Consider the following 17015-nt stretch of genomic DNA (forward strand, 5'->3'; position numbering starts at 1 on the left):
GACAGGAGGACCTGTGCAGGGAGCAGCCGGTACTCAGTGTCAATGATTGCCACTCGGAAATGCAAGATTGGAATTATTAGGTCATCTAATTATTAAGAAAAGTTAGAAATCTGGATTTCTAACTTTTAGATGTTGGCATAATATATCAAAACACTGGACAGGGGAGAGTCAACCTAGGGACTGACTGCCAGCTGACCACCTCTGCCGGGAAATTAGGAGTCATCGAAGGGTTTTAGAAAGATCCTGGGATCTGGGGAGGTGGTGAATGGGCAAAAATGGGGTGAGGTTGCAGGCCAGGAGACCAATTAAGGGCCAGGGAAGAGAAAGAAAGCCTGAGGCAGGTCAGTGGCGTGAGATAGGAAGAAGAGCAGTGACATTCCTGGAGAACCAGCAAGTCTTGGTGTGCTCACACCTCGGAGGATGTCCACAGGGCCAGGCAGGTTGCTTCGAGAGCAGGGCTTTTGTCCTGCAAAAGCGTGAGCCCTGGGAGCTCACACTTCTCAGCGTATGTAGGAGCTCATGGTTCTCACTCCCATCTGGTATAGACAGGTCATGAGTATCTCCAATTCTTTCTCCCACGCAGGCAAATAATTTAAAGTTAGCCTACCAGCGCCAACAGTCCTTACAGGCTTTTGTTTACACACCTGTACTTACAAGTACAGGCCCAAGATTAGTCTTGGGCCTGGGCTGGTCCTAGGGTGTATGACTGAGGGAGCTTTCCCACTGTCTCTGCAACTGGGTGCCCAGCACTGCCTATGGCCTGGGGGACTAATGAGCATGGAATTAGCATTGGTCCTTACCAGGGTTTGAGGAAGCCTATGCCATACCCTTAGTGCTGAGTGGGTAAGTGTCTCAGAGCCAAGTATTTAATGCCAGGTAGTAAGTTAATGACAGAGTCAGGGCATGATCCACATCTGGCGACGTCCTGGTCTGCTGCTCTCTGTGTTAGACCCATGGCCTGCTAAGCCCCAAGCTTGCTCTCTCCTGGATGAGCTTCATGGGTACTCGCTCAGCTGTCCTTGAGCACATGCTACCTCCTATGGGAAGCTTTCTCTGTCCTCCTTTCCACTTCTTTTCCAAATAAACATGAGCATTCAACAACTTCCTCCTCGTTTACCATTTCTTCAGTTTCCTCATATTTATAATGTGGATGGTCAGTCTCATTTACGGTTCCATTTTACTTTCATGATGAATAAGACAAGCCTGAGTTTAAATTTTGGCTGTATAATACCATAGCTGCTTGTCTGAAGGCCTTTGACATGGTCACTAGCCATCTAGGACCACAAACTGTTGACTTTTCGGAAAGGCCTAAAATATCATGCACATGGAGGCTTTTCCAGCATGGGTCAGTGCCACTCCAGGAAGACTTTCCACTGGTTTATGGTCATGTGTGAAAAAAAATGACAATGTGGAGAGGTTGTATGTGCACATGTGCATGCATACACGTGTGCATGTGTGTGTGAGAAAGAGGCAGACACAGAGACAGAGAGAGAGATTGAAAGTGTTTTTCATGATGCCCTGTTTAATTCAAAGAACTACCCTTTTGGTTCTCCATACTTTTGGGTGTTGAACTACTTTATGAAATGATAGTGAAAGAAGACACTATTAATGTTTTATCCATATGTAAGTTCGTAAACTCTATCATAATGCTTTTTAACACTGTGCTGATGCGTGAAACCACTTCCGGGAGACCATGCCTGGGAGGCAGCTCTTCCCTGGTGCAGGATTCTCCTTCCAGTGTTGGTGAGTTCACTGCCTTCCGAAGGGGCCTAACTCACTTTTGGATGGTTCTTATGGCCAGAAACTTCTTTCTTACATTCAACTGAAGATCGGCTTCCTCTAACATCCATCAACAAGTCCTAATCCAAGTCCATGGTCCAGAGTAACGCAATTCCTCTTTCATAGTTTCTTCAGACATTTGGAGGGCCACCATGTGGGAGAAGAGTCACTGCTTTAGCCAGTAGAACAAGACCAATGGGTGACATTAGAGAGAGATAAAGAAGGTATAACTTTAGTTTCTTCTATATCTTCTACTTCGCGGTCTCCTAATAGAGAAAATGACAGCGATAGCTAACATTCAGCGAATGCTTATTTTGTGCAAGGCACTGTTCTGAGCACTTTACAGAATGAGAAATGATTCAATCCGCACAACTTACCTCAGACGTAGAGCCTTTATTATCCCTATTTTACAGATGAAAAACTGAGGCACAGTGAAGTTAAGTAACTTGCCCTCGGTCATACTGCTAGTAAGTGCTAGAGCTGTGTAGTCTGATTCCAGAGCTTGCACCTTTAACTGCTAATTTTTTTTTAACGAGCTCTAACCACTAGACATCTTTGCTCATCTTCTGCTTATTGCTGTCAGAGTTATTAAAACATGATGCCAGAATCGCATCCGTAAGGCCAAAGCGAAGGGACCATTCCCCCTGTTGGTTAGACACCGCATGGCTATTAATGCACCTGAGATCATATTTAATGCGTCTGGCAGCAACACCATACTCTGGGTTCATCCTGAGCTTGCATTTAACTCAATCGACCTTTGTTTTTCAACCAGGTCACCCTATTCTATGTGTTTGCAATTGATTTTTGAATGTAAGGGTAGCATTTGGTGTATATATTCTTGTCATTTTTTACATAATGCTGAAAAAAATAAAAATAGATTTACATGTGGACATAAAATAACTTGATGGTTTACAGTGGTGGGATTGTAGGCACTTTTTCTTAATTTTCAAAATCATTTCCTTTATGGTCGTCGAGACATTAATGTGCAAGAAATAAAAGCCGATAGAGGAAAAATCGACTTTTTAGTTTTATCCTATTCTTTCAGCTTGTGAAGAGCTTTATAACACTCTTGAATCCATCTCTCCAGCATGGCTGCTAGCCTCCCCAGCTCTGAAACACGTGTAAATGGCAAGTCTGCCGTATCTTCTTCCAAGTTGCTGGTGTCTCAACAGATAGTCCCAGAGGGCAGGGATGAAGCGCCACTCTATGCAGTTCAATCTGGACACTCATACTGACTTCATGTATGCTCAGTGGCAATGTGTCAGTATTTTAGAAGACTACAAGTTGGAGCTTATTGCCAGCCACTGGCTGGTTCTGAGATGCTGGTTGTGGATTCTGGTTGGAATGAAAGGAGTCCATCATTAAACATTTCATTAGACATTTGCTGAGAACTCGATGCATGCCAGACACTCTGCTAGGTTCTAGGGCTACAGAGATGCATAAGATGCAGTCCTTGTCCTCAGCGATCCGTCATCTGTTGATCTGGTCTGGTCTCTGAGTTCATGTGGATGGTAGTAGACAGCCCCAGAGGAAGTGCCTTATCCTATTGGGCATCGTTATGAACGATAGGGACATTTTCTTTCCCTGGGCACGTCACACTACACCCCAGGCCTGAGTCTTCTATCTGAAATTCCACCTCGTCCAAGAGGCGTCTCTGTCTTAATTAGAAGGAAAATACTAAAAGTGGAGGGCAGGGATGGGCAGGACTTCTCTTCATGTCATTTCCTTGTGGAAAAACCATTAAGAGTAACTTTGTATGTGACAGAACGTTACTTGACTTGTGGTGATCGCTTTACAAGGTACGTAAATGTTGAGTCACTATGCTGTCCACCTGAAACTAATATAGTATTGTATATTAACGATAATTTAAAAAAAGAAAAGAAAAAAGAAAACCTTCAATAGCTCCACGAGCTCACAACCCAAGCCTGGCCTCTCTGTCTGAAACTCCTAGCCCTGCATGGTCTGGCCCATCATCAGGCTCGGCATTAATCCCTCCTCCAGTCTCTCTCAGACGAACCAGCCTCTGCATGTCCCAGGGCTCTGCACACTTCTCCCTCTCGTCCTGCTCAGATTGTCTCCCCCCTTTCTCGGAATACCCTCTCTCTTCCTTCCACCAATCAAATCTTGCCTGTTCAGTCCTCCAAGATGCCACTCAGGTTCTACTGTCCCCGCAAACTTTCTTGAGTGTCTCAGCTCTCGCTGATTTTGTTTCTCTGTGGAGAGTGAAATTATAGTCTCCACCACACGGTTTGGCACTACTTTATATATGGTCTTGTGTTATCTGATGCTCTTTCATGTGGTTATTCTTATTTCCCCAATGATGTGGCAGCACTTTTATAATAGGAGTCATGAATTTTGTTTCTGTTGCACCTTGTGAGTGTAGATTGTGGAACAGATAGATATCTGATGAATATGTGCCGGAATTTTCTTGTCGTTGTCTTTATAGCTTTATTCCAGAAAAAGAATTAAAAGCAGTCATGATTCTGATCTTTCTAGTCTTTCCTGATCATTCTTCTCCATGCAGATCCTTTTCCTTCCAGCCCAACTGGACTCTTCACTCTTGCTTAAAAGTTCTCTCCTTTTTGACTTTTCCATATTCCTGCCATAAACAATAGCATCGGTTTTGGTGTTTGTTGGCTTGTTTTTTACAGCCTTCTCCACATAGACTACAACATTCTCAGGGGCTGCTCAGCTCTGTCCCCTGCTTGGGGTTTTCCGTCAGACAGGAGGCATCAGTAAATGATTATTGCCTTGGTCAGCTCAGGGCTCTCTACAGCCATGAGCTTCTCTCTCTCTGGGACTCCTACAGGGAAGGGGATGGAACTCAGAGACTGAGGCACCAAGCAGGTAAGGAGAGAGTGATACAGCCTCTCTGTCCTTATGAGCTGTCTAACAATAATCATTTTGCACCAGGAATCCTTTGCTCAAGGACTTAACCACTCAGCACTATGGTGCAGGATTGCCAGCTTTGGCTTTGCTCTAGAGCCAGACCTACTTCTGATTTTACCCTAACCTTCACCTTGGCTCTCACTCACAGCAGAATCATACAGTCTATAAAAATGTGTGTGTGTGTTTTTTTTTTTTTATTGACAGGTGAAGTCTGGAGCAGGACTCTGAGGCTTTCTGTGTCCTCCATGCCGCTTACCAGAAGAGGGACTGTGAATTGTAAGTAACTTTGATTGGTGTTTTCCATGCTGACTCAATCAGGTTATGGGTTAAAGACCAACCCTGAACCTGATCTTTAACAGCCATGCATTGTGCAAGAAAAACACTCAACAATGGGCTAGTCAGAATGTAAAATACAGTGGACTTCTAATTAGATTTGCTCTGAATGTGACAAAGAAGCCCTGTAATCTGACATCCTATTTAATTAGACTATCGATTGTACATTAGGTGGACTTTTTGTGTTATGTGTGCCCTGAGTGTTGGAGAAGCAAGCTCTTGAGTTTGCCAGGCTGACCTGGACCCTGGCTACTAGTGTCTGTGGACTAAGCTTGGGAAGCAGTGAGAGGAGAAACTGGGCTGAGGTTATAGCCTGCACTCACTTTTACATCTGGTTATTTCTAGGGAGGGGTGAGGGAGGACAAGGAAATACTGCTGGTCACTTTCTTTCCATTACACAGTAACATTCCACCTTATATTTTTGCTAATTGGTTCATATTGGTTTCCCCACTTGGCAGAGTTCACCCACCTTTAGGGTTCTGCCTAAGTCCAGTCTCATCAGTGGAGACTTCTTTGGTGACTCCAGCCAGAAGTGATTTCTCTCTCTTCTGGAATTCTGCTGCATTCACAAGCCGAGCATCCCTCTGGCCCACGCCCGGCTGGGAGCTCCTGGAGGGCTGACAGTCTGGGATTCCCACGTCTTCATCCCCACTGCGGCCACAACCTCGTTGCCGCTCTGAGGATGTGAGCTGGGAAACTGGGTTGCCCTGAGTCCGTGGCTTCTCCACCCTGTTCATGGGGCCACCGGAGGCTGAGCTGCCGCTACGACTTTGATAGTACATTGGCTTCCAACCAGTCCATGGAATTATAAATGATTAACCGTTATCAGCGCACATCTTCACCTCTGTGTAAAAATAGATTGACTATAATGAGTATTTGAATAAATCATAAGAATGGCCGCCCTATGATCGTCTAACATCCTGCCGACGGCTGCCCGGTGAGTGAGCAGGGCGCCGGCCCTCCTGCTTAATGGCCTGCAATTCAGTGCTGGTCGCCTCTGTGATTGACGGCATGGCTCCTGGGGTACCTCCTCTCCAGCCTGGGCTCTGGAGTGGTCGGATCCCCAGACCCAGGGGGCGAGGAAGGGTGCCTCCCTCCATCCTGTTCCAGGAAAGCCTACCTAGGAGTTGGGGCCGGGGGCAAGGGAGCCAATGTAGAAAGATAATGACCTTTGTGAGAATCGATGTCTCCTCGCACCAGAGGTTAGAGGGACCTCATAAGTCAAGTCAAGTACGAAAGGAGCAAGCTGAGCGTGAAGCTTAATGAGAGTGGAGCGTGTGTGTGTGGGGGCGGGGGGGGGGGCGGGAATAGGTCTGCACGTTCCCTTCTCATCCCTGAGGGCAGCCAGGCACCTGGGCCACCCACAGCCAGGGAGAGCTCCCTCCCGGGAACAAACTCTTGGACCTGCACTGAGGAATGAGGGAGAACGGGTTTCTTCAGGTGCCAGGACTCAGACATGGGAAGATCCAAATGATGTTTCAGGGAGTGGTTTGCGAAGGAAGGCTGCTGTGGCGAGCGGGGATCCTGTCATTTGGGGAAGTGGGGGATTGGCAAGAAGAAGACGAGGGGAGGCAAGGTCAGAGGGACTGGGACCAGCTGAGGAGGGAACCGTCTGAAAGTCTGGAGTCTCAGAGAGAAGGCCAGTGAAGGCTTTATTTGAGTGGGAAACAGCAAACATTCTAATTTAATTTCAGTGGTGTTCCAGATAGTACAGCTGTGTAACAAACCACCCCCAAAACTTAGTGACTTAACAATGTTTATTATGCTCATATAGTCTATGAGTCACGTCCAGTGGGGCCAGGTGGTCTCTGCTCTACCAGGTCTGGGGTCTCAGCTAGGGCAACTCAAAAGCTGGGTGCTGGAATCATCTGAAGGCTTCTAATTTGGGAGTGGGAGCTGATACTAGCTGTTGGCCGAGATGTTAGCTGGGCCATCACCCGGACCCATGTGACCTCTCCGTGTAACCTGGGCTTCCTCACAGTCTGGTGGCTGGATGCCAGGGGGAGCCTCCTGAGAGAGAGCAAGAGCCAAGACGAAGCTCTGTTGCCTTTTGTGACCTACCCTCCAAGGTCAGGCAGCATCACTTCTACCAAATTCTCTTGACCGAGGCAGTTACAGAGGCCCCCCTGGGTTTAAAGAAGGGAACATAGAACCCCTCCCACCATGTCTCGAAAGAGGAATACAACAGCACGGTGAAGATCATGAGGGATGAGGTGCATGTCGTTGCAGCCATCTTTGGAGAGTACAGTCCACTCCAACTAGTGTTCGTCAAGTCCGGCAGAACACGGTCTCGTCTATTTTCAAAGACGGGCTAAAGAACTCCCCGCCCTAGCTAATAAAACTGTCCCTTAACTCACAGAATGTCTGGATTTAAAGCCTCTGCGCACCCCCCCCCCCCCGAGTCCAGGCTAGCCTTCCTCCCAAGGTGGGACTCCCTGAGGACATGCTGGTGTCAGGAGGTCCTGCAGTTGGTGGAGGCCTCTGCCTTACAGTCCATCTCTGCAAGAGTGGGTCCAGTTTGCAACCCACAGCTTGATATGCCAGGTCTGGAGAGAGACTTAGACTTGTGACCAAGGACTCGACAAGCCTTAAGACCTTTTTCATTCCCACTCAGGGCTCCCCCCACCCCCAACCCAACTCCATGGCCTTTCAAGCTGGGGGAGGTTCCAGCCGAAGACGAGGACATATGAGGCTGTCAGGGCTGTGCTGGAGACAGGAGATCTGGGAAAGTCTTCCTCCCTGACCCCTAATGTCCTCTCCTCTTCTCCCTTCCCCTCTGACATACTCTGTAACCTGCAGGCTGCATCCCAAAGGGCCAAGCTCTTTTCCTTTGTCATTTTCCTGACCAGATGCAGCTAAATTTTGGAAGAGAATCTGAGTGCCCTGGATGTCTTGTAACTTAAGGGGCTAGAAACAAAACTCAAGCAACCAAAGAGTGGACACAGAACCAGTCCATTTTCCCGAAGGACCAAGATCTGAGAGCGGCCAGTGCGAAAAAGGAGGGACAGGGAAGAGAGGAAAAGGCAGGGTCAGTTTTGATGGAAAAGTGCTGGGATTTGGAGACTTCCACAAGTCAGCTTAATAGTAACATTAATAACCAACCTTTATTGAACACTTACTACATGCTAGACACTGACGTGCATCTTCTCATTGAACACTTACACTAGTTTATGAGATATTATTATTATTTCAGTATTACAGAAAAGAGCAGAAGCTCATAAAACACCAGAAATTCCCTAATAAGTAGCAGAGAAAGTTGAGGCAGATTACGTCATTTCCAATGTCACCCTCAGTTCTAAGATTCTAAATGTGCAGAAAAGATTCTGGAAACTTGCTTGGATATGTCTAAAGTGGGGGCCCACTTTCTGGAAATGGGTCTATGTGAAAGCATGGAATGATTTTCTGTTCTGTCCTTCCCCTTTCTGTGAAACTTAAGTCAGGAAACTAATGTTTAATTTGGGCAGGTGAAGGAAACAGATAAAAAATATAAAGACCATTTGTATTTTCAGGGCTCCGAGTTGAGGGAAAAATACAGTGGGTTCGAAGTCCAGAGTTGGGTTCGAATGCCAACCTGTTTCTTAGCACCTAGTGACCCTGGGCACACCTCTTTGGTCTTCGATTCCTCATCTCTCGACTGAAAATGGGATTGTATGCCCTTCCCAGGACTGCTGTGGGACTCAGCGAAATCCAGCATGTGACAGCACTAGGGCCATTCTTGGCACACATTAGCTCCTTAGAACGCTTCCGTCCTTCATTCACCCAGTAAATAAATAAAAAATGGAGCTGGAAAGATTGTTTCTCTCCATTGCTTCTGACAGAGATGGTCAAAAATCTTCCCTTTAACTGTACCCTCCATAAAAGTTCACTCATAAACTATTGATATTTTAATAATACACATTAGCATCTTGCCCTTTGACAAATGAATATTGAATGAGCAATAAAGAGGCAAAAGAGTAACCAGGTATACAGCTGCGGGGAAGCTGGAATCATAAGTAGTCGTCAGAGAGAAAGCCCCTTTCTGGGGCCCCGTGCCTCATCTCTCTCCCCAGTGACCCCTAGGAAACTGCTCTTAAAAGTAAACTCAGATTTCAGCCCAGCTGAGCCCAGCCCAGTCTGAGCAGGTTTCGTTTGTCCTCAGTTTTCTTTCACCTGGCTGGAGAGGACTTGAGTGAAGAGAGAACAGTCCATTGAAGAGCTGCTGAAGGCAGAGGTGTCTCACCCCGATGTGAAATACCTTGGATCTCCCCACTACCTTCACTACGGGTGCCAGCTTCTTCCTCATATGCTGTCTCCTGCTCTATAAATCAAAAGCTTGCAGATAGATCGTGTGCGCACAAGAAATCAAGCAACAAGCTTAGAAATAAACTATTTCCGCCGCCTCGCTCGCTCTCCTTTCTCCACCAGGTCTTGATGGGCCTATGCTTGGGGTGTGCGTTAAGGTTTATAAGACAGAATTCCCTGCCTCCCGTGCACTGTGCCTGCTCCCAGCCCCTCTGCCACAGCCTCCAGTTTTTCGTGGCCTCCATCTGGGCTGGGAGTCCTTGAGTGTGCGGAGAATAGTGATGGGGGCTCTTCGTTGGTCCGGCTTAATTGGTGTGATTTAATGGCGTTTCTGGCGGATTCAGATTTATACGGCTTTCTGAGCTGCAAATCTGCTTTCTAAATGTAGAATTTTTGTGGAGTGGTAAAAAATAATGGCTGTTCTGTGATTCCTGCCTCCCGAGCTAGGAGATTGCAATTTACATTATGCAAATAGACATTATGCAATCAAGGCACTTTAGCAGGAATCTGGCGGCAGAGAGGCCGCTGATGAGATGCCGAGGTCTGCAGCCCCAACTGGAGGGGCTCTGGAAGAGGGAGACGAAGTGGGGAGGGGGTGGGGCAGGCGGGGAAGAGGCCTAGACTGTTCTTCTGGTCCAAGGAGGCAAAGTGGAGCCTGCCTGGAAATGGACGCATCCGGGGAGCTGCCAAAGCGACTCTCTCAATTAATGGCTTTGTTTAATCATACCCCCTGTCCAGAGGACTATTGTCTTACGGATAATTTCGTTTGCCTAACGAGATTTTGCTAATTAAATCTCCTTTCAGTTGGTGTGACTGTGCCTGCAGGAGAGGGGCTATTTGGAGTCTTCTCCATAAACCTTTCTGGAGGGGAGCTGCGAAGGCAGGGAGGGAGGGGACAGGAGAGAAAGAGGGGGAGGGAGAAACTTCCCCGCCGTGAGCAGGACTGGAGAGGCGAGCAGGACTGGAGAGGCGAGCAGGACTGGAGAGGCGGGGAGCAGGATTTGGAAACTGCGGAGTGGTCACCATCACCCACCATACCTTTCTCTCCTGCTCACTGGAAATGCAGTCATAAATCTGTGTCCAGCCTGAGGGACTTCCCCATTTTTTCTTCATCTATGGCTCCGTTGTCCCTTTTCGAGTTCTTCTCCAATTCTGGGAGGCACTGAGGGTTTCCAAGCACTGGCTGCTCTTAGCAGCTCCGGCTGTGGTGGTGGTGGTGATGGGGACAGGGGGTGGTAATGCGGGAGCCCCTCTCCTTGCCTCTGCTGTTAGCCAGCCAGTCTGGCTCTTCAGAGAGGAAAAATTGCTCCAGAATTGGCCATTTCTCCAGGGATAATTGCATGAATCAAAGAGGAGAATACCTTGTCAAATTCGTTTATCGTCAGAATCAGCCAGGAATAGCCTCCTGTGCTTGGAGGAGCCTAGTGCTGTGCCTGCGATAGCCGGAGCCTAATAGATGCTGCGTGTCTGACCGCACCACACCCCACACCCGTGCTCCTCCACCCCCAGGGGTCCATCTCTGCCTATAGCTTCCTTGGCCTGGCTGACGGGGGGCTTCACAGCTCAACCTTGTTCACTTGTCCAGTTTCATCTGCTCCTTTGCTACTGCCTCTTCCCCCTTGGTTACAGACACTCAGACATAGGGGCACTTTCCTACTCCCGACACCCCAATAGGCCAGGTTATTCGGTGGAATTTCATACCTCAGTGCCTTCGCACTGCTGTTCCCTCTGTCTGGAATCTCTTTGGCCTGGAAAAACCCCTGCTGCACTCACAACGCCCAGCCAGCTCACATGTGTCCCTGTGATACGTCCTTACAGGGCTTCTTTCCTAAAACAGGACTACACTCCTTTGTCCCATATGCCACCACAGGACCTTAAATGTGGTTGTTTGTCTATCCGAGTAAAGGACTGAACTTTATTCTTCTCCTAATCTCACTACCTAGAATCATGCCTGGACATGACAGGCACCCTAAAAGGCTGGGTGAATGAAAAGATGGATGAATGAACCAAGGAGAAGAGGGTAAGTGATGGAGAGGCACTCTCCAGGGGGCTCCTCAATCCCAGGACGGATGGTGTTTGGAGGTCGGGAGCTAAACTCAGTGGGACGGTGCAGAGTTGCTGGCCTGGGTGTTACTTCTACTGTTACCTTCGCTCGTGGGGCAGGAAGGCCCCGAGCCCCTCTGTGTACCAGGCCCCGTGCAGGTGCGTCAGTGTCTCCTGTCACATGTTCTCACGTGGATCCTGAGGAGGATGTTGTATTTGCTGAGGGAACTGGGGCTCCTTTGTCCTTATCGGAGGGCAAGACGGTGTCTACTTGTAACTGGGCCCACTGGCAGGGCCCATAGGGTCTATGTATAGTAGGTGAAAGCTCCTGCGCTTGCTCATCTCCCCTTCTCACTCATCTACCATCCATCCATCCATCCTTCCACCCATCCATCCATCATTCCTTCTTTCCTGATGAGAATCTAAGCTGCACGCGAAGTGCAGCACACCCTTGCTGCCCGTGAGGCCGACGCTCACACGTGTGCAGGAACTGCAGGAATCCTTGTGTCTGGCTGTGTGTGCCGGGGGACAGGGCAAAGCTCAGGCCCCACAGGGTGGCCTCTGACTGCCAGTTCTGGACTGTCGCCCAGCCATCGGTGGGGACACCGGGGATGGAAGAGTCTGTGTTGCATGCTGGGGGGCATAGGGACAGCCTGGGAGAACAGCTCAGACCTTCCTGTGTGATAAGAGTGTGTGTGTGCAACACGAACGCGTCTTACATGAGCGTCTGCGGGCTGCAGGGTGTGTGGGGGGTACTGAGGCAGTGTTCGAAGAGAGTGGCTCTGTGTTTTTCTTGGTTCCTGAGTCTCGGCTTTGCTTTTTGTCTTAGCGTTTTCTCTTTGGTCCAAATATATTTGTCAGCATCTGTCTTTTCATGTAGGCATTTAATCATCCTGACATCCCTCTCATGCTATGCTTGGAGCCTGCAATATTTCTCAGTACATAGTAGGTGCTTAACAAGTACTCTGAGATGCAGTGAATGGTTGCGTGAGTGCACTGAGTGAAGAGTCGGATGAGTGAGCAAGCATGAGCTTGTCGGACTTGAGTTTGAGCCCTAGTGCTTTTGTTTATGTCGCTGGGAATTTGGGATTTAATTTTCTCATCCAGAAAGCAGGAATACTAATACCACCTATCTTAGCTCTCTCAAATGGTTGTTGGCAGAGGATTATAGGAGACATGCGAAAGTGTTTTATAAACTATGAAGCACTATACAAGTATAAGAGGTTATTATTATAATGGTTATTACACTTGAAGTGATCATTGTGTTTGAAAATTAAGGATTCTGTTTTCGGGAATATAAAATCATCCAGGCCCGATTTTGAACTCTGAGGCCTTTAGAGCAATCACTATAGGTACTGATTCCAGATTTGCTCAACTACGGGAACTTTCAGGGGTCGGGGCGGGAGGAGGGGCCGGTGAAACTGGCCCATTTTTGTGTATGCCACCTGTCCCCAAGTGGCCTACGTAGAAGGTCTCTCTCGAGGCTCTGCGACCTCCTAGACCCCTGTGTCTCCTGATCTCGGCATATGCCGTTTCTTCTGCCATGAGCGCTTCTCCGCTTTTCTCCGCTGGTCTTTTCTTCCCCTCACGCCAAGTTGCCGCACTGTCCCCATCCAGGTTACCATGTTCGCCTCCCTGGCGGTGTTTATCGCAGTGCACCCGGGACTGCTAATGTGCACCTCTCTCCCACAGCATTCACCTTCGAGGCAGGGACTGAGGCTGAGTGGATGGATGGGGGAAAGGTGAAGGGAAGAGTTGGGGCTTGGTGGATGCCCAGGACTTGAGCTTTTGAGGTACACTGAGCTATAGGGGAAAGTAAGGAAGATGAAGCTTCAGAGGAATTAGCGCCACCTTGCAAATAATCCCCAAATTTCTCAGAGATATTTCTCACCTTCTCTTATGCCCAGTAAGTCAAATAGGCTGATCTTCCCTGGGGTCACTGGGCCTGGGGACTTCAATCCCATATAGGTAGGTGACTGGACATCAGCCAGGGAGGTGGTGAGGCCTCCAGGTTGGAGCCGAGCCCTGAGGACAGGGAATCACCTGCCTGTTGCTGACCCTTACAGGTGAGCGGTTACCCACCTGGGAAGGCAGGTGCTGCCTCCTTCCATGCCAGCCCTTCCAGATTCTGTCTCTCGGAGTCTGCCCCAGCTGGTGGAAAATCTGCTGGAAGCCCTCCCAGGAATCAGCTCTCTCACCTTATCCCAGTGTTTGGAGGCATCTCGTCCCCACCCAGCCCTGGGCCTCCCCACTACCCTCCCACTCCCGGCAACTCTCCTAGAGCTCCAGGCAGCCACAGCGGAGTGCCAGGGGCTGGAAGGCTTTTCATTACCGAATGCACTGAACCTGTTTGTGAGTGTTTTGCAAAGTGTTTAATCCAAGGTGTTCCCTCAATTAAATTAGTGCAAACATCTGTGTCCCACATCCACCTCCATTTGCATTCTGTGCCATTTATTACAGCGGGAAATTGGAAGGCACCTTAGGAATACTTAGAACTGAATTAGGCTAGGTGGGGGTGGACGTCAGGGGGTGGGAGTCTGAGGGTGCCTGCAAAACTGGTCCGAAAGGCAGATCCCTCTCCAGGCTGGGACTTGTGGTGGAGAGACTTTCTGGTGCAGGAGACCACAAGAGGAACAGTGTCCGGGGCTTGGGACCACCCGGTCTTGTTGGAGAGGTTGGGTGAGTTTAATTAATACCCTTGATTCCCACCTGGGCCCCAGTATCTGAAGAGGCAGGAGGTGTAACTGCTGTTGTTTTATAACTTTAAACCCAATTAAAAAAAAAAAAAGTGTATCACATACAAGTGACCCCCCACCTGGGTCTCTCCCTGGGGGACCCCTTTGCTGCTGGGAGGTGGGTTTTTTTCTGTTCACGAAAGTGCTCAGCCTCGGTGACTGCATGGGCATGGGTGGCAGCTCTCTTACTCATACCACGTGATCCCTACGACTGTCACTTACTCTGGGAGTCCTACTGTTATACTAATCTAGGAAGGACGGAAGAAGAGTAGTTTCTGCTGTGTGATGGCCACTGCATTCAGTGCTTCTCATGCATTATCTGCGGTAACCTCCCACCAACCCTCTGAGACAGGTTCTCTAATAGCACAAATCAGTGAGCGGCTCAATCAAAAACTCATGGTTCCTCAGCTAGAAAGAGGAGCAGTGGGATCTGAACTCAGGTCTGCATGACTCCAGAGACAGTGTGCTTCTCACTGCATTCAGACATCGGTTGGGATTGGCGTTGAATCAAGGACTTTGCTACCACCCAAATCTCGTGACCAGCATGCCCTGACCTGGCTGTACAGAGATCCTGGTCCACACTTGCCTGCTTTAGGTTTCTAGCCCCCATTAGGATGGCAGAGCATGGAGTCCCCCGGGCCTAGGATGGGTTGCTCAGCTTTCAGGTGACTCACATGAGGGAAGGGATTCCTGGCTTTTGTGGGATGGGGCAGGGAGGAAAAGAGGAAGTCTAGAGAATGAGGGAGAGGCTCAAGGACCTAAGAGATCACTGAATCCTCAGTACTGAGTGGGGAAACTGAGGCTTGAAGGAGGCAATGACTTGCCTAGGGCCATGGAGGGTTGGGTAGTAGAGGCTGGACTGGAACCCAGGGCTTTTGACTCCTGTAAGGGGAGCAATGCTAGGGTCTAGGGAGGTCCTGGGAGTTTTGTAGGGTGGATGCTGGCTTTCTAGAAGCAAAATTTAAATCTAGGAGAGGGAGCCAGGGTGCGGAGGGGATGGGATGCTGCTATTGACTAGTCTACTAAGGATCCTTCTGAGATGCCCTCCACAGAGAAACTTCCAAATCTAGAGGGCTGCTGGCTCTCTCTGGCCTGGGCCCTGGAGGCAGGTCCTGTGGTTTCACCAACTCCTGGGCTTTTTCCTGGGGATGTCCAGGGAGTGGCAGTACCTGTGGAGACAGGAGGGGACCCAGGACCTGGGGCTGTGCACCACCTGCCGGTGTCCTTCTTTGCCTTCCCCGTCCCCGGCTGCCCTATAGAAGCATCTGAAAGAATGGAGTGCAATGGATTTAAGCTCCAATCAGTGCTCTCCCATGTCCTCCGCTAATGAGATAGGACCATGTCTTAGCTTCAGTTTCCCCATTGGTTAAAGAGTAGTACCGATCTCTTTTTATAGGATTGTTGGGAAAATTAAAGGAAATAATAGGCATGCTTGATCCCGCTTCGGGACTCAGAACGTTGCTGTAGTTTCTCTTGCTCTTCCATGGCTCTTGTCTACCTTCCCCTCTTAGACCCTGAGCCTGTTCCTGGATATCGAGGAGCAGAGGCCCTGTCTGCATGATGATGGGCAGCACCCCCCTCTCCGACCATCTCAGTCTTCCTCCTCTCTCTTTTCTTCCCTCCCTCTCTCGTCAAAAGACTTTAATAACTGCATCTCGGCATGTGGCCCTGCCTGGGGCTTTATAGGAATGAATTGCTTATCTCAGCTCTCACTTCCTTGAAATAACAATCTACAATTGACACATTTATTAAGCACTGACTGTGTGCAGTACCCAGCTCTAGGCACAGCAGGGTGAGCCCTCCCCGGGACCCCATGTTTTGTGCTTTCTTTGGATTTGCTGGATCCCAGGGCTATCTGCCTTTACCTGCAGGATTTGGGGTTTCTGTACCCTTTCGTGCCTCTCTGCTTCGACACATGAGGTTCTCTTTGCATAGAATTCCTTCCGGTCCCCTCATTTACCAGGTTAGAGCTCAGTTTCTGGGTGATGAGCAGTCTGTGACCAGATCTCAGCAGGAATTTATCTTCCTTGAGCTGCCAGTGCACATTGGTCATCTTTCTGTGACATTTATCACATGGTATTTCAATTACATCTTTACTAGAGATGCCTCATTCTTGAAGATAAAGAGTCCAGACTGTGCGTCCTAAGGGGTCATCTGCTCTGCCTTGCCTGGAGGCCAGATCATGTTCAGTTCATCCCTAGCAGAAGAGAAGGCCCATTACTAGAATGCCATCCTCTCCCATCAGCCTTTGGCACTCAGTCAATGCTTGTTTTGTTGGACAAACCACTGGCATGCTTGAAGGGAGGCAGTGGTGGTAGCAGGACTCACTGTCTAGCTTCCAGGATGTTCAGTCTGAGAGCACATCCCTTTCTCTTTTATTTGCAATTCTAGTTAAGGATTCTCAGTCTCCCACCTGCCTCAGGATGGGCTCTCTAGATGGAGCTGAGGACAGGCAGAAAAGAATGACCCCCTTAATTTACTGCCCCTGTGTCTTTGCCACAGACATTTCCTTTTCCTGAAAAGTCTTTCTCCTCCCTCTACATGGGCAAGCCCTGCCGATCCTCCCTAGTCAAATGTCGCCTCTCCCACAAGTCTTAGATCCGTCTGTGGAAAGCAGTTCCTCCTTCCCAGGGCACTTGGCCAGAATCTTCGCCACCGACCAGTGTCCGACTGCATCTCAGTATATCTGCATCTGTCCCCATGAAACTAGGTCAGTACAGGGTCTATGGCTGATGCTTCTGTTGCCCTCACTCCGCCTGGCACGGTGCCTGGCACATTCTGAATTTATAATATGTGTTTGCGAAATGAATGAATCAAAAGGATTACTTCTAGTTTCTTTCAGAGGGAGGTGTCTGGGTTCTTCTCCCATCCTCAGCTTTGACTTTCCTGCTCCAGGGTTCTAATGGACCTGGAGGCACATTTGTCACTACTTATCGGAAACTGGATGCTATGGCC

At 48.9% G+C, this 17015-nt stretch overlaps 1 protein-coding gene across 8 annotated transcripts in view; it reads left to right on the plus strand.

Moving 5' to 3' along the window:
- The window catches only part of PKNOX2 (PBX/knotted 1 homeobox 2), a 240538-nt gene that overhangs the window by 59453 nt on the left and 164070 nt on the right, over nucleotides 1–17015 (plus strand). For all 8 annotated transcript variants that reach the window (XM_036220199.1, XM_016122625.2, XM_036220198.1 and 5 more), the window contains one exon: nucleotides 4873–4944. The gene's annotated coding sequence lies outside the window, so the exon portion shown is untranslated. The remainder of the gene's footprint in view (nucleotides 1–4872; nucleotides 4945–17015) is intronic.

Source organism: Rousettus aegyptiacus, unplaced genomic scaffold (assembly GCF_014176215.1).
Source record: "Rousettus aegyptiacus isolate mRouAeg1 unplaced genomic scaffold, mRouAeg1.p scaffold_m13_p_5, whole genome shotgun sequence".
Lineage (NCBI taxonomy): Eukaryota > Metazoa > Chordata > Mammalia > Chiroptera > Pteropodidae > Rousettus > Rousettus aegyptiacus.